The sequence below is a fragment of the Apteryx mantelli genome, chromosome 2, assembly GCF_036417845.1.
Source record: "Apteryx mantelli isolate bAptMan1 chromosome 2, bAptMan1.hap1, whole genome shotgun sequence".
NCBI classification, from domain to species: domain Eukaryota; kingdom Metazoa; phylum Chordata; class Aves; order Apterygiformes; family Apterygidae; genus Apteryx; species Apteryx mantelli.
In genome coordinates this window covers 119297701-119318588 of record NC_089979.1, presented here as the reverse complement: position 1 = coordinate 119318588, position 20888 = coordinate 119297701, and the positions used below count along the sequence as shown (strand labels likewise).

The following is a 20888-nucleotide window of genomic DNA, read 5'->3' as shown; positions in this document are numbered from 1 at the left end:
CTCCCTTCTGTCCTGGTGGAAAAGTTTCCCTGGCCATCCAATTCAGCAAACTGGACTGAGGGACTGAGCTAGACCGAAACCTTCACTCCCTCCCTTCAGGTATTCATACACATTGAGAAGATCCCCCCCCCAAGCCTTCTCTCCTGCAGGCTAAACAATCTCAGCTCTCTCAACCTCTCCACATATGAGAGATGCTCCAGTCCCTTAATCATTTTATTTTCAGACAGTTTAACTTCCTGAACCAGGCTCATTTTAGGATCAGATCAAAGTATAATGGATGGGGCAAGAAGACAGGAGCATGACACCAACAGAAGAAGGAAAGATTGCTGTTGACTGCTCCAATAAATTTCAGTTTAAAGCATCATCAAGCTCTTTGGATTTGAGCTTGTTTGTTAACTTTAGCTACTGCTCTTGTTAGAATTAGTGAGGGCTCTGCTGAGTCTTTCAACCCTATTAATAACCAGTAACAAAGAAAGTTATTTTTCAAGATTGATCATGACAAGTCACCTGTTTTGCAGTTTTTAAATCTATTGATTTGCTGTTTCTCCAGTAATGATGATGATCCCAACTGTTGAAAGAACTTTTCTATTTAATATTTTTGTGATTTGAAAATGTCTTTGGAGCATTTTCAGAATTTTGTGCAGGTCTTCAAGGAATAAAACCAAGTATCTCTTCCTCTTTTCTAAAAGAATACCACATTTAGATGCTGTTAAAATTACAGGGTGATCTTTTGCAAGTATGCTAATAGGATACTGGCTCTTGGGGTATCTTTTATTTTATTCAGCTCCTTTAAGATACCCCATCTGGTGGCCAGGATCACATATCTAATACTGCAATAATTATTCTCACTTAGATTTTTTTGTTTGTTTGTTTAAGCTACAATCTTTTAGCTTCTGATTTCATATTGTTACCAGAGCTTCCTTTCAACACCACATTCAGGACTGAAACATAAAGGGTGAGAAAGGAAGAGCAGTGAGACATTCAGCCTCTATTCCTTCCTCACCTACGGTGTTCTGTCTCATCAAGCACTTGCTGAAAAATAGAGTTCTTTACATTCCTTGAAATTGTTCTGTACATAAACATACTGAGAGGGTGGTTTAAGTTGACTTGTTTGATGTCCCACTGAAAGGTACTAGGAGCACTCATTTTGTCAGTGACAGCTGACAGTTTAAGTTCTTCCTTAGCACTTGGTCATTGCAGACAGAAGATCAAATGAAGTTCAGTCTTGGATTGGAGTGCTGATCAACTTCCTTAAGGGTACTAGCTAATCCATATGTGAGAGCTCTCATCATGCGCTGGACATGTAAATATTTGGGTCATTAGAACACAAGTATGGACTCGGTAGTATACCACAATAATTGTATAGGCATGATTAGGAAGAGCTTGGATTTGCAGGCAAAGACATTGAGTAAGTCTTTCTGTGTGAAGCAAAAAAATGAACATAAAACATAAAGAAAAAGAAGAAAGGGAAGCCGGTCTAAAGAATTTGAGAACTTCTTCCCATCTGCAGCATTATCTCTTGCAGTGCTGTGAGTTGGAATGATTTGGGGCAGAAACAAGAGTGTATTTTTACATTCTCATAGGAAAAAAAATGAAAGAAAGTCAGCTGAAGGAGAAAGCGTCAGTGCTGTCTATACTAGCTGAAGGAAGCTTAGAGGTCTGAGCAAAAAAATCTTTTCTGCTGATATTCAGGTAACAGCAGTAACAATCTTTCCAGAAAACAAAATTTAAACAAGAGAAGATGCTGTACAGGCAAAGATCCTTGTCAAGGACTCAGAGCATTGTTTAGTGCATGCTGATATGAAAGAAGTACGAGAAATGGGGCCAGTAACACAAAGTTTCAGCAGGAAGAACAAAAAGAGGAAGCAGCACAACTCTTGCCTTCTTAACTGTCATCCAGGTAACAGATATAGTTGCAGGATATATTTCAGTGATTTTTTTTCTCAGATCATTTATTCATGCCCATTGGAATTATCTAGGTCTCTGTGATTAAAACTGTTTACTGTACAATCATAGTTGCTATCACGATCTTCAGCCAGCAAACTAACCTGAGGAATCTGAAATCAGTCTCAAATGCTTTTAAAGCAATATGGTATTCTTTGATTGTTTTACAAGGACCACAAAAGAAGTTGTAGAGACAATGTGAGTGAGGAACATGCAATAAAAATATCAGCAGGCTCACTGAAAAGTACATCTGAGAAGTCTTCAATTTTAGTAGGGCAGTTAGGAATAACAAGTGTATTTTAGAGATGTGATCAAGGAAGCAAAACTGAGAATGAATGAGTGTGATAATTAAGGAAGGAATAGAAACAGAGAGGGTAATGAAAACAAAGAGAGCATGGAAATCTGGGGAAGAAAATTTTTTTTTCACTTAAAATACCTGATTACTGTAACTCTATTGTCAGCTTCAGAATTACTACGGAAATGAGGTGAGACAGCAGTAAGAATGCAAAGGAGTATGTTTATATGCGCTATTGGAAGCCACAACAAAGTCAGAAGGAAGAAGAGGTATATGCAGCCACCAAACACCTGCTCCCCTATTCTGTGACCTGCATGCAGACGTGCACCATGTGTGCGAGGGACAGGCTGTCCCCTACCCCCAACTCCTCTCCCCGATGGACGCATATCCGGGAGCTAGTGGAAGTCTCCTAAGATCTTTGGTATATGGAGTCTGCACCTCTCTCTGTGCAGCCAGCCTCATTTATGTTAGGCGAATCTTACAACGTTAAAAGATGTGTTGACTTACATACTATTTGACATGATGCAGTATAGGCAAGTATAGACCCAGTATAGACACAGTATGATACAGTAGAGACAAAAACTACTCCTTTATATCAGGTCATCTGCTCATAGTCCACAGAGCACATTCCTACTGTGAACAAGGTGTGAATTTGCTACATAGTTAAGTGCAGTTCATCTCTTCTTCAATTATTCCTGATAGTAAAACTGGCTAAACAGCTGCTGTGAATATGCCATGTATACACAATATTTTTTTCAAACCTGTAATATTCAACCAAGTCTCAACTATCACACTCAAAACTATTTACCCTAAGCAAGACTCCTTAACTAATTTCAATTTCTTACAAGCAGATGGTATATTAAATCTGCAGATTTAAAAATACTATATTTATTCATAAACAAAAATGTGAGATTCTCTTTTTAATTTGCTTTTGTTTAAAAATAAAGAGCACTTTTTTAAACATACAAAAAACACAACTGTGTAAACATTGCCTAGAAAATATTTCAGTTGAAAATCTACTGCTTCAAAGAGCTATGAGGAAGAGCTACATTGGAAATGTTAATGATTTTTTAACTCTAGATTAATTTCTTGGTTTCTTCTTGGACTGTGTTTGTATATATATAGTGCATATAGCCTTACCATTTGTCCCATTGTGAAGGACTTCTGCTCACTCTGTCAAATCTTTTTCAATCTTAGTGGAACATCTCAAGTTCTTGTTCCTTACAGAAAGATCCTATGACTGTTTTCTTGATCTGATCCAATGACAGGTCAATCAATTCTTAACAAGAAGTCTTTTTTTTTTATTATTATTATGGATTTTCTTCCTGGGCTCTGATTGCAAGCTATCCCAGCTATCTCTGTTGTGTGTCTTCCTCTGTTTTTGCGGAACTAAAAGTTCTTTTTTTCTCCTTATCAGCCCATCTTCACTTTTTTCTCTGCTTCTCATTCTTTAGAATGTGGAGCAAAGTCTGTTCTTCAGCTCTAGTTCTCCTTCATGGGACTAGCCCCTTTCTCTGCACTGCTGTCCTGCGCTTATGTTTCACATTATAACAAATACCCAGCTGCTGCAGAAAGGTGGCTGCACCGCCTGTTCCCATCTGCGCAGTCTTGTTTCTTCTCTTGTGCAAGCTCTGTTGCTCGTATGACCCCATGGTTAGCTGTTTCAGGAATCTGTCAGAAAACTGTTCCTTTTTTCTTGGTTTTCTCCTGACTTAGCTCCCTCACCTGCCCAGCCCAGGGTCATACATATACAACATTGGGCATAAAGGAGGCAATGGGAGCATGCAACTGAGGGTGAGGGCTGGAGGGGCCACCCCTTTTAGTGGTGTTAGATTTCTTAGCTGTAAGATGAAGCTTCAATTTTAGGGATGGGTTAGATGAGACAACTGAGATGATGCAACAGTGCAGTGCTGTCGAAAGGTGGGTCCTGTTCCTCCCAGATATACAGTTTCAACTCTTCCTTTGTGCTTACTCTGATACTTATATGACCCTGGGGTGAATCTGTTCAGTTCACTAATCTGGCAGAAAACTGTTGAAAAAATTAAATAGTTCGCTATCAGGTTAGTGAACTGAATCACTCACTGAGGAATCAGATAAGCACCAAAGCCAGCCCAAGGGAGGAACAGGATTGCCTGTCTCCTCCATAGGAAAAGTGGGGGAGAGCAGCCTGCTCCTTTTGGCAGCAGCAAACTTTTAGGTTGACTCACATGTTTCACCTAACTGCACCCTTAGTCACTTCCAGGGCATCTAAGCTAAAGACATGCTTGTTTGGCAGATGCCTGTGAATCCTGTGTTGTCCTTGTAACTTCCTTCCTTTTCTATCACACTTATACCCCCACCTGTGGTTGTCTTTGGCTGCATCTGTAAACCACTGGGTCTTGTCTTCCTATAGGTTATTCAAGGTCAACCCCCCAAACCATTTATACAAATTTGAGGATAACATAGATTCCACACTTCCTGAATCCTGTCACCAGCATGACTGCAGCTCCTTTGATCTTAAGAGCTTCCTGTAACCTCAGACACAATTCTGTTCTTCCCTTACCTGTAAACAAAAACAATCAAAACCTCCTCCAACAAATAGTTCTGTGAGCTGCAGAAATAATAAATCCTAATGTCCCATGGGTTTCTTTTTTATGATTGGATTCACTGAGAACCCAGACTGAAGTGTTTCCCTTTAAGTGGGGCACTAGTAGAAAGGCTTTTCCTTTGGGGATTTTCTGGTGTCTAGTGTGTTGCACTCTAACTGCAGCTTTCCCCTCCATGAGAGCACGAGCGGGATTCCTCTCCTTCATCTTCTACAAAACTTGTAGAAACACGTATCTCGAGTGTCCAACTTCCACCACAACCCTCCCTCCCCTTCCCTTGTCAGTGGTGTCTGGCTAGGTGGTGGGTGAGGGTTTCCATTAAGCCTAGGTCAGGGAGGCCGCACTCTTGCATACACTGCAGCAAAACTAGGCACAGGGCCCCGTCGCCGTCACCTGGCTGCATCTGTGCAGGTCACTCAGAAGCACGGTGGTGAAAGTAGGTCCTTCTTCTTCAGAAATCCTAACGCGCGGCGAAAATATAGCTAGTTTCATTAGCAGACGACAAGCAGCTGGGCAGTCTTACAACCCGCTCCGTGAGCCGCTGAGTGGCGGTGGGGGAGGCCCGGCCGGGACCGGGCACCGCGGTGCTTCCTCTGCCCCTTCCCCTCAGCCCGGCCCCGCTACTTCGTGCGGACGCTGCCGGCCCGCCCCAAACCGGGGTCTGCCCCTGCCCGCGTCAGGGGGCCGCGGGAGCCCGCAGCGGGGCGGGCCCCGCTCGCCCTCGGCCCGCTCGGGAGCTTTGCCGTTACCGGCCGCGCCAGCTGGCGCTGCAGGGCCGGTAAGTCACATCTAGCGCGGGCTGCCCGCCGCCGCGGGGGCAAACGGGCACCGGGCGTTTTTGCTTCCAGCCGCCCACAGCCTCCTCCGCGCAGCCACGGATGCGCCCCGTTACGGGGAGCCCCCCGCGCCCCCTCCCGCCGCACTAGCCGTGCCCGAGCAGCGCAGCCCCCCCCCGGCCGGGCGAGGGGCAGCCGCCGCCCCCCGCCGGGGTACCGGGCCCGGTTGCCTGGCACCGCCCGGCGCCGCCCCCGCGGCAGGGCTGGGCCATGAGGTAATGGCCGCCGCGGGGCGGGGGCGGAGCTGCGGCTGCCGAGCCGGCGGGCGGCTCCGCGCTGGCCGCTGCCCTTCCCGCCCCGCAGGCGGCGAGCGCGGGAGGAAGGCGCCGCGGCCCCCGTAGGTGTCGGCGCCGCCCCGCCTCCCGAGGACGGGCCGGCTGCGGGGTGAGGGCGAGCGGAGCAGCCCCGCGCCTCACGGCGGCCGCTCCACGTGTGCTCGCCGGCTAGCTGCATGCCGCCGCCGCGGAGGGGATTGCAGCCGTCCCCGTGCTCCGGGCGCCGCCTGAGAGCGGGGAGCTGAAGCAGCGGCGGGCGCCCGAGGCGGCACCGGGAGGGAGGCGGGCACATGCGGCGCGGGCAGCAGGAGGAAGGAGAAGCAGCGAGCCGGCCGCAGCAGCAACCGCCGCCGCCGCCCCGGGGCTCTGCCTGCGCCACTGAGGAGCCGCGGCGCGCGGCGGGCCGGCCCTGACGGGAGCAGCGGCCCGGCGGTGGCCGCCGCCCGCAGCGAGGCTCCCGCGGCCCGCGGCGGTGCCGCCGCCGCCCGCGCGCCGGGGTCGTTGGCGGCGCGCGCGCCTGCGGGGGCCGGAGCGGGGTGAGTGCGCGGGGCCCGCGCGCCGGGCTGGCGGGGCGAGGCGAGGCGAGGCGGGGGGCGCCGCGAGCCGCCGTGGCGGTTGGGCGGGTAACGGTTTGTGTTGCGCGGGCGGCCGCCTCGGCCTCCTTCTCTCGCGGCCTCCCCGCAGGTGAGCGGCTGCGGGGGGGAGAGAAGGAGGGGCGGCCTCGCTCGCCGAGGAGCAGCATGTAACGCGTCCTCCTTCGCGGCTCCCTCCCAGCCCTGCGACACTGGGGCGACCTTCACACCCGGCTGGGTTAGAGGCAGGCAGAGCACCGCGCCTTTGCTGCCGGTGCTCCTTTGTACCTTCCGCCCGCTTGAAGGAAAGAGGCAGTTGGGTATAATTATTTACCGCAGCTCAATAATCGCTTGCAAAATTGGGCCTGTAAATTATTTACAGAAGGCAGCTCAGCTGCTCTTGTCGGTTAGGAGGACCCCTGCTTGTACATATCCGTGATGGGAGGCTCTTAATATTTAACTAACTTTATTAGTTTCTTTAGTATCAAGGATTATGATAGTGTTTGGAAGCATACCTCTATTTAAAATGACTGAAATATTCCATTATGTTTTATAACAAATTTGAGATCTTAGGGTCTGCTTTGTTTGCAGCTGACAGTCTTGAGCCTCATGTTTAGACAAGGCTATTTTCATGTGAAATCGGGCAAGAGGAGGAAATGTCCAAAACATGGAACATCTGTTAGAGTCCAGACTTCTCCTCTCTTGCTCAGACGTGTTTGTAAGAAGTCCACCCTGTGGAGACTCTTCTCTGTCTTGGAATCTGCAACCTTATTTGAACCTTTCAATCCATTGGGATTAATGCATGTAATGTTTTTTGTGAGCAGGAGAGCAACAGCAAAAAACAAAACACAAACAACAAAATAAAAACCAGTACTTACGATCAGTTTGTGGTATAAGCACGTTTCACTATTGTGTGTTACAGTTTCATGCACTGTAAATTATGCCCTTGTTCTTGTCCATACTGAAACTGAACTCTGCTTAAATGTGGCTGTTACTAGTGAGGTTCTTTTGGAGTTTACTTAAGAAGCACCCCAGAAAGTATATTGACAAAGACATGCCTTCTCTGAGGTTTCTGTAACCCTTTTTAATTGAGCCAAGGCAATCCTTGATGATAACAGATAAGAAAATTGTCTTAGAGCCACATAAGAAACAATGTAAGAAAATCTTATTAAACTATCATTATAGCTATTTATCTTCTGTTTTCCAATGAGTGTTGTCATGGGGGAGGAAAAATGGAAGGATAAAAGTCCTAATGGAAGGCAAGAGTTTTCAGCTTTTAATGTGAGCTGGTGGGTTAAAAGAAGACCAGACTGCTGTATATGTGGATAGAAGTTAAATTTCAGTTGAACTGAAAGAACTGAAAACTGAAAGAGTTTGTCCGTTGCATGGATGTCCTTGGCAGCGGAATTGACTGCATGGTGGATACAACAATGGAAATCAATAGAGTCCCTCTAGATCCAGAAAAACCCTTCACTTTTAACAGGATCTTGAGCCTTTTCTAGAGTACTGGTTAGCACTCCAGTATGCCGAGGGAGCATTAACATGATTTGGCACATACATAAATGTCATGTAGTGTTTCACGTTTGACCTCTGTATGCACACATCTCTGAAATCTAAAGTTGTTGCAGCAACCTCTGATCATCAGACTAGTTTACTCCAGAGTCCTGACTACTGAAGCAGTATTGTTATGTGATTAGCAAGCTTCCCCCATGTATTTTAATGGATATTACCTTGGCACTTTATCAGTTCCTGGAATGCAGGTGAGAGTTGGAAGTAAGTAAACTTGAATGTACCAAGGAGGAAGATCAGACTGAGAAGATTTGTGGGGAACTGTTTGGAGCTCTTGCCTGCAGGTACCTGACCCAGTTGTTCTTCTTGCTGCTGCTCCTCATACCTGAGCTCCTTTCTACTTTGCACATTCTCTCTCCTGTAACAGTTGACCAGCTGCTTTTGTACCTGCCAGTGGAAGTAATTTGATCCTGACCTTTCTGAACCTCTGAGGATTTCTTGAGTTTTGAAATATTCTAGCCAATCTACTTTGAGATAGAAAAATGAGATTGAAATGGTGCAAATTAGTGCAGGTAAAATGTTTTTGTTTTAAATGCATACTTGACTAACACTGATGTTTCTCATTGTTGCCACTGCCTAAGTGTGAAAGTAGTACCAGGAAAAATGCTGAAACTTCTCACAGTATCTGCCTTGACAGACAGTAAGCTACATGCAGGATTTTTTTTGAAATAGTTTACTAGACAGAATTCTGAGAATGAGTGCTTTTGGGGCAGAATCAACAAGAAAAATCTAGGTACAAGGGCAACTGAGCAATGGAATACATAGACTCGTACATTTTCTGCAATAAAGGCAAGAAGTGGAAAACAAGCCTTTTCCCCCTTCCCCTTCTAAAAGCCAAACACATCTTTCTCCTTAAAAATTTCCTTTGTTCTTCAAAACCCTCTTGGGAGAGGAGAGATAACAACACAACAGGGAAGGCTGTGTATAAGTTGTGTGTGTGTGTTTTTTTTGTTTGTATGTTTGTTTGTTTTAACTGGTTTCTTTCCAAAGTCTTTAAATAACTTTATTTGAATTCCAGAACTGGGGTAGTTTAGCGTTCTTGCTATTGGCATTAGCAGCAGTATTTGTGGGACATCGTTTACTTTGTGTAGTTTGAACTTCCTTGCCATTTGTTGTCTGCTGGTGTAGGCAAGGTTATACACACTTTTATTTTTTTTTAAAGTACATTGTGTGGGGGTAAGTTGAGGTTAGTGGCATTTTTCTTGTTAGTTTGAAAAAAAAAAATAGCATATTCCCTAAATTTCAAATTTTAAAACAAATACCTCTTCCTCCCTTTTCCCCTGCCCCCCCCCCCTCCAATAATGGCCATTCTGTTTGCCAAAAATTGGTGCTACTTTTAATAATAGTCTCCAATGTTAGGCCAATATTAGGTCAGGTACTTCATCGATATAACTTCAACATTTGAATAAACCCATTTTAACTCCCACAAAACTGTAGCTGCTTTCATATGCTGCTTATTTTTACATTATTTCAATATTAATGTAAGAACAGATAGACCAGTATGATATAAGAAGTCCCAATACTTAGAACAAGGATTTAAAAGCTGTGTTTTAGCCTGTTGGTCACAGAACTATTGTTGATATGCTATTGTACCAGGTTCTGTTTTTCTTTTGAACTGTCTGCCTCCAAATGTACATTACAGTTCTTCCTATGTAGGAAGCATAGTGATGCCATCAAGATCCAGGTTAAAGAGTTAATAGACATAGGTTACCCATGAAATGAACAAAGGCACACTTGCCTCTTCCTATATAGCAGTCATATCGTTTCTAGTTTCTACTGTGAATGCTGTTGTTGCTTGTATGTTGTGTAAGGGTCATTAAAAGGAATAGATTCCAGTAGTGACGGTACACCACGTGGCTTGCAGAGATATCATAAAAATGTGATAAATAGAAGGAATACTTTCTATTCACTGAATGGTGGATACTGCATCTCAGCTGTAAACAGTTCACTTGTAGTGAACTGTGCTTTCTAATACTGGGTCTGTAAAACCAGTTTGTGATCTGCAATGCTTATGCCATGAAGACATGTTTCTCAGTCACACTTCTATAATTAAAACTCAATGAGCAATGCCCTTACCTTGTTGGAAGGCTACACTTGCTTCGAGGGATCACTCTTGTGGATTCAGGTGTGGGATCAGAGCTACAGGGAGAGAGAAAATCTTGAGAATCAACTTCCTGTTAATGTCGTCTCTAAGATCAGTTAGTGTCTGATTCAAAGCCTTCTGCTTGCTGGCTGGCTTGATTGTGATAGCTGTATGACCATTTTAGAATTCATAATTCAGCCTAGTCTGTTACAGAAAAGAATGTTTTTAGGATTAGCCATTCTGCGACACTTGAAGGGTATAAAGCGTTTGTACCCTGTTCTGCGTACAGGCAATTTTTCTGTATCTGTGCTAAGGCTATCTAACTATTCTGAGGTATTATGGAATAAATCAGTGAGTTTACAAGTGCTGTTATTTTACTTTGTTTGCAGTGAATAATGTGACTCCTGATTTAATTTTTAGGATTTCACTATTAAATAACAGACAGTTTTAGACAAAGAATATTGAATTTTGATTAATCAATATTCTCTTTGTATTGGAACCTATTGATTACAGGGCAAAAAGTCATGTTATATAGTCATCCTGCTTATGTTTATCCAGCTAAGAGGCTTATTGATAGCACAAACAGATTAGCTCAGAGATAATTCTTAGATTCAATTATGTTGACAGATTTGCTTCGGCTTAAATCGGTTGGTGACTGTTCTGGAGTTGATTCTTTGCCTTATCTTACCACCCCCCTGGACAGGATTGTCTTCTGACTCACAATCCATTAGATACTGTAAACCCAAGCAACGCAGAGATGCTTAGCTGTTCGTATTTCCTTGTGTTTTTTCCATTTAATTTCTTTTAAGTATTCTCATGGGTTAATGTATACTAGAGCCCTGCTGTTTCTGCTTTTATTCACAGCAGAACTTCTTAACGCTGTAGAAGTCGGAGAAATAGAAAGAAGGAAGGAAGTGTGAGAAGAGCTCAGTTTAAAAACTCTGGCAGTGGTTTATTATTGGCTTATTTTGCATAAGACCATGTTGCTGCCCAGCAGAGCTTCCCCAGCTGTGTATTCCTTCTTCCACCCCCTTCCCTACCTTGATGCTAGGAAGCAACTCCATGACTTAACTGAGAACTGTTTTTTAAGGTTGACTTTCAGTCAGACTGTCCATCTCATCTGACCCTCTGTGCAACTGAGCAACCATTAGCAGCAAGGCAAAGGAAGCAGAAGGAATAAGTGGCTGAGGCTTTGGTGTGGGGAGGGAAAGTCATCAGCGAGCATAAGCTGATTGTGAAACTGCTGTACACTAAGTTCTGGTGTAGTCAAAACCAATTGCGTGTCCGTAGATGAGATGTTAATACTAAGGCTGACAGTAGCCTACTATGTGTTTGTTTACTTATGGAATATTCTTAGCTCCCAGCACCTATATGAACCAAAGAAAGAAATACTGCATAGTTAATGTTCAGAGGCTGTAGACATTGTCCTTTTTAATACAGAATGAGAATATACCTAAGGATAAATTTGAGTATTTTCATTCCACAAACTTTCAGTTCAGTCTGCATTTCAAAGCACTCTTCCCTGAGCAAGATGTCCACAGATTATAGTCTTTATTGTGAATAATGCAAACATCAAAACTCAATGTATAAAGCAGTATGGTTTTAGGTTTATAAAGCAATATAAACCAACTTTAAAAAAAGGCTGAAGAAGGTAGAAAGGAAACATTTATTTGTTCTTAGCAGACTTTTAAAAAGGGAAAACCTTTCAAAAAACCAATACAACATCAATAGAATACGAACAAGTATATTTTGATTTTTTTTTTTTTTTTGGTAACATCAGCAGGTAAATATTTTTCTTCATAGATCATAAGACCAGAAAGAACTACTAAGTGGTCTAGATGGATTAGCAGAACTATGATCTTATTGCTCTACAATGAAGTATTTTCATCTGAATTAAGATTTCTCTTTCTATTTGTAATTGCTCTGGGGAAAAATTATTCAGATATTGTGTGTTAAACAATGCTTTCCTAGTGAAACAGCCGTGCAAAAATTGCTCTTGTCTTTCTTACTTTTTTTTGATACTATGTGATCTGAAGGGTTTGAAAAGTAGAGGTGAGAGGGTTTTATTAAGACTGACTTTTTTTTTTTTTTTTTTTTGGTCTGCTTTTAATTTGTGGATCTCTTGCAGCTTTCCAGGGGGCATGCAAATACTTTTAGAAATGTCTTATGTGTCGTTCCTTGTAAAGCATGTGGAAGTTATTTCCTTAGTGCCTTTTGCAGGCCTGTTTAGGTAATCCATGAACCCAAGAATGAAAATAACTACTGTAGAGAGCACAAAGCAGACAAATACAAATTGACAGTCAAGAATTGCATTGGGAGCTTGCTGGCAATGTGTTGCAAAAGAACCAATTTCACTGTTTGGTTCTATGTGAAAACAAGAGCTCTGTGGAGTGTGTGCCACTTTGTGTTTGGTAGGTGGATCTGTGTGTGGTGCATGGTTTTTTGTTTTGTTTTTTTTTTCCTAAACCTGCACTGTCTGGCTAGTTAGAGTGATGCCTTGCAGAAGGAGCTGCATCTATCTAGCCATTCTTATGGTGAGCGAGGTCAACTACTCTTGGATGCCTGAGAAATGTTATAAAGTGAAAAGCAATCCTGAGAACTTTTTTCAAAAATTATGTAGAAACAATAGAGGGATGGGGAGGATGTCAAAGATGATTAGAAACACTAGAAAAGAGTTAAGACGTCTTAAAGCAAATGTAGATGTTGTTCCTTTTTTATGCAGATAAACAAGTCACGTATTCTCCCACTTGTCTTACAATTGTTAAGGAAAAATGTATCTAATTAAAAAAAAAAAGTAATAACTCCTGTGCTTTAAGTAAAACATGAGGAAACCACTTATCATTAATTTTCAATATGGTTTATATTAATGCTAAGTTGATTTGTCCCATGCTTTAACAAAGAGTAGAAAAATGTTAATAAAATGGGAACATTTATAGCTTAGAGGTGAAGAATGGAAACTGCAGATACATTGGCTGGTGCAAATAAATAGTTGCATGCACTTCTTTGAGGCAATAATGTGGTTAACATAAGTGAGAACCAATAAGTGCACTTCTGCGTTGCATGTTCGCGTAATTTGCCTTCCTTTTTAAAGGAATGTGCAGTTAATGTCATACTAGATGTTAATTTAATGCAAGTCAGGATTGGCATGAAAGTTATGGTCCCATGGCAGCCATAACTTAGTCTCCTAGAGAATACTACAAAGCAGTTTTGATTAAGGAGAAGGGTACTTCTTAAAAATGACATCTTGTTACTCAGTGTATGCTTCTTGTGGGAAATGGAGACTCTTAGTGTCCTCTTTAATATTTGCAGAAATGGAGCTTGCATTACTAACAGCAGTGCCTGACCCAAAAAGCCTAGCCTGACTATCAAATACTGGCATGTTCACGGGCTTGGCAAGGGAGAAACCTTCCGCTCCTCTGCAATAAGCAGGAACCTTGCAGTTCAAATCCATGCAAACATATTGCCTCAGTGGTGCCTGTGAGATGAGCAGAACTTGAAAATACTGGAGCAATGTCAAAGTCCTTAGATTGCTTTTTTTTTTTTTTTTTTTAAACACCCTCTCTTGAACGGGATTTCTGTTCTTTGCAGCTATGACTGATCATATCAGCTGCGTTTCTGAGGATCTATGGACTGTTGATGTAAGGTGATGAGGAAGAAATCGGTCTTTCTGAAATCATGGTTTCTTTTTGTAGAAGTCCTGCTGTAGTAAAATAATCACAAATTATACCTCCTTCAGAAAGAAATGGTAGACTTCCATTTTGTGGTGGTAATGCTATAGTAATGACCACTTCCAGGAATTTATGGAGGGAATGGAGATTAGTGTTTACCAAAAACACTACCTTCTTTGAGGCTTTCATCCACTAATGAATTCTGCAAACCTGCATGTGTGAAGGTCATAGCCAGGTCACTGCTTTTATGGCTGTGTTTCCTGAGCATTATGTAATCTTGTCAGGCGGTAGATAAGCATTTTATCATTTGACCCAGTCACTTGTGGTTGACCTGAGAGCCATAACTTTCCAATATAAAGTAATTTGAACTGAAAATGCTTCTTTTATCTGAAATGTTTATAACTTTTTATTTTTCTCATGTTTTTTTTCCCCCTAGATTTTTACTCCATAATGGCTTTCTCAAAAATCTTATTTTGCAAGACATCCTATGCCCTCAGAATGAAAAGGCTGAGAAAGCATAGGTACTGCACTTATCTGACAGAATACAATTTTGTCCCAAAATCCAAAGTTGCCTCTACTGTTATCCTATTGGATATACGTTACACTATCTCTTTTTGTGCAGGACATTGAGTTCTTTGTGACACTCACTCGTACTACTTTTACCTACTAAATAAGACTTCATTTAGCAGCTGTTATAGACCTCAGGCAAAAGCAGCTTTCTTAAATACTTTGCTCTTGCATTGCAAAAGCTTCAAAACATTTTACATAAACTTCTAATGAATTGAGTTTCTTTAAGCGCTCACAAGTCAGAAAAAATATTGTCTTCTCTCACTGTGCAAAGGACTAAGGAGGTCAGCAAGATCAAAACACATGACTCAGGTAATTCAGGAGTTAGTACCAATACTAGAATGAAAGATTCTTGTGAATCTCTGTTATAAGCCTGTCAGTCACTTATGCTCAGCTGATTGGCACACCCTCTCTGGTATTAACTGGTTAAAACGAGACAGAGTAGAGTATCTGAGCCTAATCAACTGCCACTCGTGTTATTTAAACACGGCAGTCTCTTCAGCAAACATGAGTACAGCACTTGCACATATTTTTACTACCAGAGTTGGTAGTATATGTTATTAAATCCTCCTACAAAAGAAGAACTCTAAGCAGGACTGGATTCCACTGTACCAAGAGCAAGGAGACTGTCCCCTCTCTGAGGAGTATATGATTTATTCAAGAAGTTTCAGTGCTTTCTATAGGAGTTTTAAATAGTGTATGTGTCTGGCAGGCAGGTTGTTCAAGATCGGACAGTGCTTCTATTACAATAATGACTTAAGCCAGATTTGTATGTTCTTTTTGCCTGAAGTAGAATTGATGAACTATGATGCTAACTTTGTTTTTTTGCTATGAAGAAGATCAGTGCTCAAAAAGGGGGTTTGAACTGAGAACATAGTACGTACAAGGCACAGCACCATCTCTCCTTGCTCGCTAGTGACTATTCCAGGTAGATCAGAATCTCAGAGCTTCTTTAGTCTGGCATATTCACTTTCCCCTTCCAAACAATAAACGTTTTCACCCATTTTGCACTGTTTATCAGCTTTCAGTAGATACCTGCTGCATATTTACTGCTGAATGCTTTCATAAAAGAGAAGAAAATTTAAAAGTTTTGTTGTTACAGTATCACTGTATTGATGTACTGCAAAAAAGGATGGAGAGGAGAGAAATAGGAATTTTGACTTAAAGGATCTGGACAGGGTTTATTTGTTGTTTTTTGTTTGTGGGGATATTGCTTTTTTTCTGTTGAGAGGAAAAAAATCCCTAAAATTAAGAATTAAGATAACTGCTTTTGTGGAATAAGAAAGATATTAAAGCTAGGGACACTTACCTATAAAGGCAAAGATTGGAACCAGGTGTAGTTCAGAGGGAGTAAATGTAGGATCAGTGATTCACAGTAGATACCTAACTTTCCATATTGAAAAGCCTCTGAGTCCTGGTGGAGCAGGTAGACTGGTGCCAGTTCACTTTGGGTGTGGATACTGAATATATCTCCTAAAATCAGAGTGGATTTCTTAGTAAGTATTCATTATTTTATTGCGATCTTATTTCACTTAATGAGGGCTGTTTTGGAATTTTATCCCTGTTCCCAAATTGGTGTTGATGACAGCTGATGACAGAAAATGTGTCTAAATGATAGGCATCTAATTGTAGTCTTTGATCTGAAGTTAGTACTAACCTTTGATAAGAGGAATACAGCATGCTTGATCTATATGAATTTTGAGAGCAAAAATTAAGAATTTGCATTAATTTGACATATTTACTTATATAAAATTGATGATTCTTAAGAACTTTTCTTTCCATGACTGATGTATGACTGGTCAACTGGTGTTTAGATGGAAGTTGCAGTTCAGATAGACAGAACTGTACTCTTAAATGGTCCTTATTGTCTGTCACACTCAATTTGTTCCTTTAAAAAAAAAATCTTGTAGCTAAAGCTCATCTTTTCTTTCTACCAGCTGACCAAACGGATTATTCTTTGGATTTGTAGATGTAGCACAGCTACTCTTCCAGCATGTATGAGTGCAATGACAATAACAAAAATGGTTCTTCAGCTGCCTTTCAGTTTCTTAGCTTCAGTTTCATATCACTATTGAATTCACCTCAATAAATTGAAACTAAAACCTCGGTCTCTCTGAATCTCCAGAAAGAGACTATTGATGTCAAATCATGGGTTAATGCTTGTGTAGATCCTGGCTCTAGGCACTCACCTAGTGGTTTCCCTCAGTTCTGTGGTGCCATCAGTCAGTTAGCGCGTTCTGCTGTTAATGAAGGCTGGTGGTTTGACTCCTACCAGGGATGGCTGTCCTCTTGGCAAGAAGCTTGGAAGACAGCATTGCCGTCATGATATTTGAAAAACCTCAAAGCTGCAGAGAGAAGGTGGAAAATGACTGCCTAAACCAGGATGGCAAGTAAACCCAACAGAACATCTCAGCTGAGTGGTTTGACTGTTTAAAAATGTGGTTTCTTGATAGGCTACTGAAGCTGCAGTAGAGAGTAGTCCTTCCTCCCCACCCACACACCCATCCTTCATGCTGGCACTAGTTCTTGTATGGCCATGCAGTGGGCCAGCTCAGAGAACTGATCTAGAGAAAAATTACGTAAAACTGTGCTCCCCATCCCTGCTTCCATCCCTTGCAGACACCCCCCCTCCCCCCTTGGGTTTAGTCTTTCAGCCAGGTTGCTTTTTTTGCTCATGTTGACCAGGAGCAGTACAAGCACCAGCATTTTTATGAGGAAGAGGAGTGACGGGAACACATGGTTTAAGAATAGGTGTGTGGTGGGGTGAGGCTGTGCATTCAGGGCAAGCCTGAGTTTATATTGGCTTGAGATGACTGGAAAGCGTGTGCCTGGAGGCTGTGCTTTTGCAATCAATTAGCCTGATTTTACAGCTCACTGTCTCTTTGGGGATAGTCCTGCCTTCTCGCCTACCCTCATCTATGTGTTCCTGTCACTGCTAGCACTTGCCTGATACTGCTTTGCTCTTTGGTGCTGTGATCCAATGGTGAAGCAGGTCAGGGAGGCAAACTGGAAAACCTTTTTTTTTTTTTTCTTTAGTAGTTTTGTTTGTTGTAGGGTTTTTTGTGGTTTTGACTCCCTGACCTGTTTCTCAGTGGGTTAGATAAATGCTGGAGGTGGCACAAAGGCAAGGTAGGCGAATGCAGGCAAGGTCAGCTAGTGTTTAGTTTGACTTAGGTGTATAGAACCGCACCCTGAATTTGTAACGCGTACATTATGTGGTTCCCTTTCAAAAAGGAGAGTTAATGTTATCAAAGCTGTGTCATTAGTTAGTTGCTTTTTTGTAAAGGAAGGCAGCAAACATAATAATCTTGGCTAGCAGAAGTGCTTGGGAAAAATTGATTAATTGTCTCTGTCCTGCTTCTGTTATCTGAGATAGGAGGTTGTTAGCAGTAATTACCCTATCAAGAATACTGAAGAGGAAATTCCTAAATTCACCTAGCAGCAAGCTTATTGTTTGATCCTATGACCAACAGGAGAAACTTGAAGATAAAGACATGATATAATATTGAAGCAGGAGAAATGAGTAAGAGGAAATGGGAGGGGCAGCACAGTCAGAAAAATGAGCAGCTGTTTAGCTTACAACATGACTTGTTATAATAGATGTAGTAGTATGTTCTTCTGTTTGTTCCTCAAACTTCTCCCTGAAAGAGAAAACAAGCAAACAGTCGTTATAATGTAGGTAATAAAAAGTTATTTGATTTTTTTTGATTTAACAAACTCCTAGACTGAACAGCTGTAGAATACTTGTTTCTAATTCCAGAGATCTGGAAAGCATGAAACTAGAGGGCATCAGTCTGTCCTTCTGATCTGAATCCTACAACAGGTAATTCATTTCTCTTCTGAGTGGGAATTGGTGGTTATTTATTGCTCTGATCTGTAACTGGAAACTTGTTTGTTTTGTGATAGAAAACTGATAGTGCAGCCAGGTGGCAACTTGGAGTTCAGTATGCATAAAGCTAAAGAACAGGCTTTGGGGGGACTGTTTTGGTCGCTGTATTGCTCAATGATATTATCAGTTACTACTGGAGAACTGAAAGAATTTTGAACTCTCGGGATCTTGGAATAGTATGGCATTGGATGTTCCTGAAGGCCACTAAGGATACTTTGAAGTATCATTTATGATTTCCTGCATTTTGGCTACTCTCCTGTATTTCTCCCTTCTGTGGTTGTTTTTTTTTTTTTTTGGTGATGGTATTTTTTTTAAAAAACCATACCAGCTTTGTTTTGTATGTCAGTTATTACAGATCATTTTTCATCTTCTCAGTTAAAGCAAAGACAGAAACTGGCAACTTCCTTTTCCATACAGGGAGTCAGTTATTGGTTAATAAAGTTCTTGGTAGCAACTGGTAGCACACAGGGGTATTTCAAAGAGAAATTAGCAAATAATGTTGAATGGAATCAATTAAATGCAAATGAGGGGCTCTTCTCTTTTTTTTTTTTTTAACCTAAATCTTAAACTAAAAAATTGAAATTATATTCTAAATTAAGATTTTTGACAAAAGATACTAAGATCTTGTTGTTTAGGAAAATTAATTCTGTATGCCACATTCTATTAAAAAAACCTCAGAGATGTGCTGGCCGAAAGAAGTTATACTACTTAACTCCTTTCATATCTAACAAAAACTTCAGACCAGTTTTAACAGGCACTTTTTTCTTAAAGGCATTTCTGAAAAAGTAGACTCGCTAACCTCTTGGAGAACAGATTTTAGTAGGAGCTGAAAACTATTGGTGATTTTTTTACAGGTGTAATGGCTGTCAGTTATGAGAAGCAGAAGGCAGCCCTGTAAGTCAGGAATGGTTCCTTGAGTAGAGTCCAAATTGTCAGGTTGTGGATTACTGATTTTAAAGATTTTTGTTGAGGGTTATATTTTCTCTTTCAGGAAATAATTGCAGAAGTCAACAAGAGTCTAGCAACTGCATAGGTTACTATTTACTCCAGAATAGCAAAACTTTAGTGTGCCTGCTGTGAAAAAAGGTGGAGAAGGAGAAGGGAATATTGTGATAAGGCGTGTGTGTGTGCTGTTTGTGGGTTTTTTTTCTCGTTTAAGGATCCATTACAAGAGGTGATATTTGAATAAAAATGACCAGGATTTTGTCTTGACTGCACCTCTGGGCTGCTTTGCTTTTTAAAGTTTATTTAAAAAAAAAAAAAAAAAAGAAAGAAAAGAAAAGCCAAACTTCTATTGCTAGATATATTAGTGTATCTGGCTTAATACAGTTAGTATTTAGAGTACCTCAGCTATGGAGATGGTCTGGAATCCCTGACACCTTGAGTGTATCCCTGAATTAGTCTCTTGGATCTTGATTTGTGCAATATACAGAGCCTGCCAAAATGTCAGCTGCCTTTTTGCAGCACTGACAATATGACCTTCAGGTTAAGAGAGCTCTGGGCAGTGTGTTTCTTTTACTTTGTATGAAACTTCTGTAGCTGCACTTTTCTAAATGACCACAAAGCAAATGGGAGCATGAAATGACTGTCTGCTGCACTCGCAAATGGCTCTTGTAATACTTTTGCACTGACGCTTCTACTGTTTCAAGTTGTCCTTCGGGTATAATACTTCATGGTAAAGTGTGTGGGCAGCTTAAATGGGAAGAAAGCACAAAAGGGACTGAATATATTTCTTGGGAACACTGCTGCCCTCTTTGGACCAGTTTCCATTTGCGCCTTGAATGGTGGGTTTGTGAATGGGGCAGTTTGCTTTGGAGATGGTGTAGACAGGAGGGCAAAGTTAGAGTATCAGCCTGTCTCAGCTCAGTGCTGGTAAATGGAAGAACCGAGCATAGTGATGCTATCTTGGATATTCTGAGTTTTGCCTCTTGTCTGCAGAACATGCTCAACTCAAAAATCAGTACAAGGTTGCAATAATATGAATATGCTAGCCACTTCTGTTAACTTTTGCTTTGTGTGGGGGTTTTTCTTTTCTTTTTTTTTTTTTCTTTTTTTTCCCTCAAGACAAGGGGGCATCAGCTGGCACAAGATTGAGAAGTGCTGTGAAATAGCTGGTAATTCCATGATGCATGCTTTCAGGGTTTGTTGCTCTTTGAGCTAAGTTTAGCTAAGTGACTTTCACTGTAGCCAATGGCCTCATTATATAAGTGCTCAGCTGGTGTCAATCAAATATTCAAACTGCAACTCTGGATGTAAAGGCAGTGCAAGGTAGAGAACTGTCTTGTTACCAAGCTTAATTGTAGCTTGGGAGGCCTCTAGGCTATTTTGTGGCTGCATACTTCTGTGATCTGATGTAATTTATGAGATGACTTTGGTTAGTTTATACAGTTAAAACAACACTCCTCCATCCCCATCCACCCCCAATCTACCACATGTGGAGAAAGAGGCTGTATTTCAGCAGTACTGAAATTTCTTTCTGCTGAAAGAAACATATTTTCAGGGGAAAAAGGGAATTGGGCCAAGCAGGAACTATTACAGGTTGTGGTAACTGTATCTATGAATGACTGTACTTTGCATTTATACAATGTTTGCATTGTGCTTTTCT

The 20888-nt window shown here is 41.6% G+C and overlaps 1 protein-coding gene across 2 annotated transcripts in view; it reads left to right on the top strand.

The window, feature by feature from the left end:
- The first annotated feature begins 5586 nt into the window (after window positions 1–5586).
- Window positions 5587–20888, top strand: part of TRAK1 (trafficking kinesin protein 1) — a 145168-nt gene continuing 129866 nt past the window's right edge. The window contains exon 1 of one of the 2 annotated variants that reach the window (XM_067291345.1): window positions 5587–5602. The gene's annotated coding sequence lies outside the window, so the exon portion shown is untranslated. Of the gene's footprint in view, window positions 5603–6419; window positions 6472–20888 lie in introns of those variants that run through there. The other variant, XM_067291344.1, reaches the window with a different exon arrangement.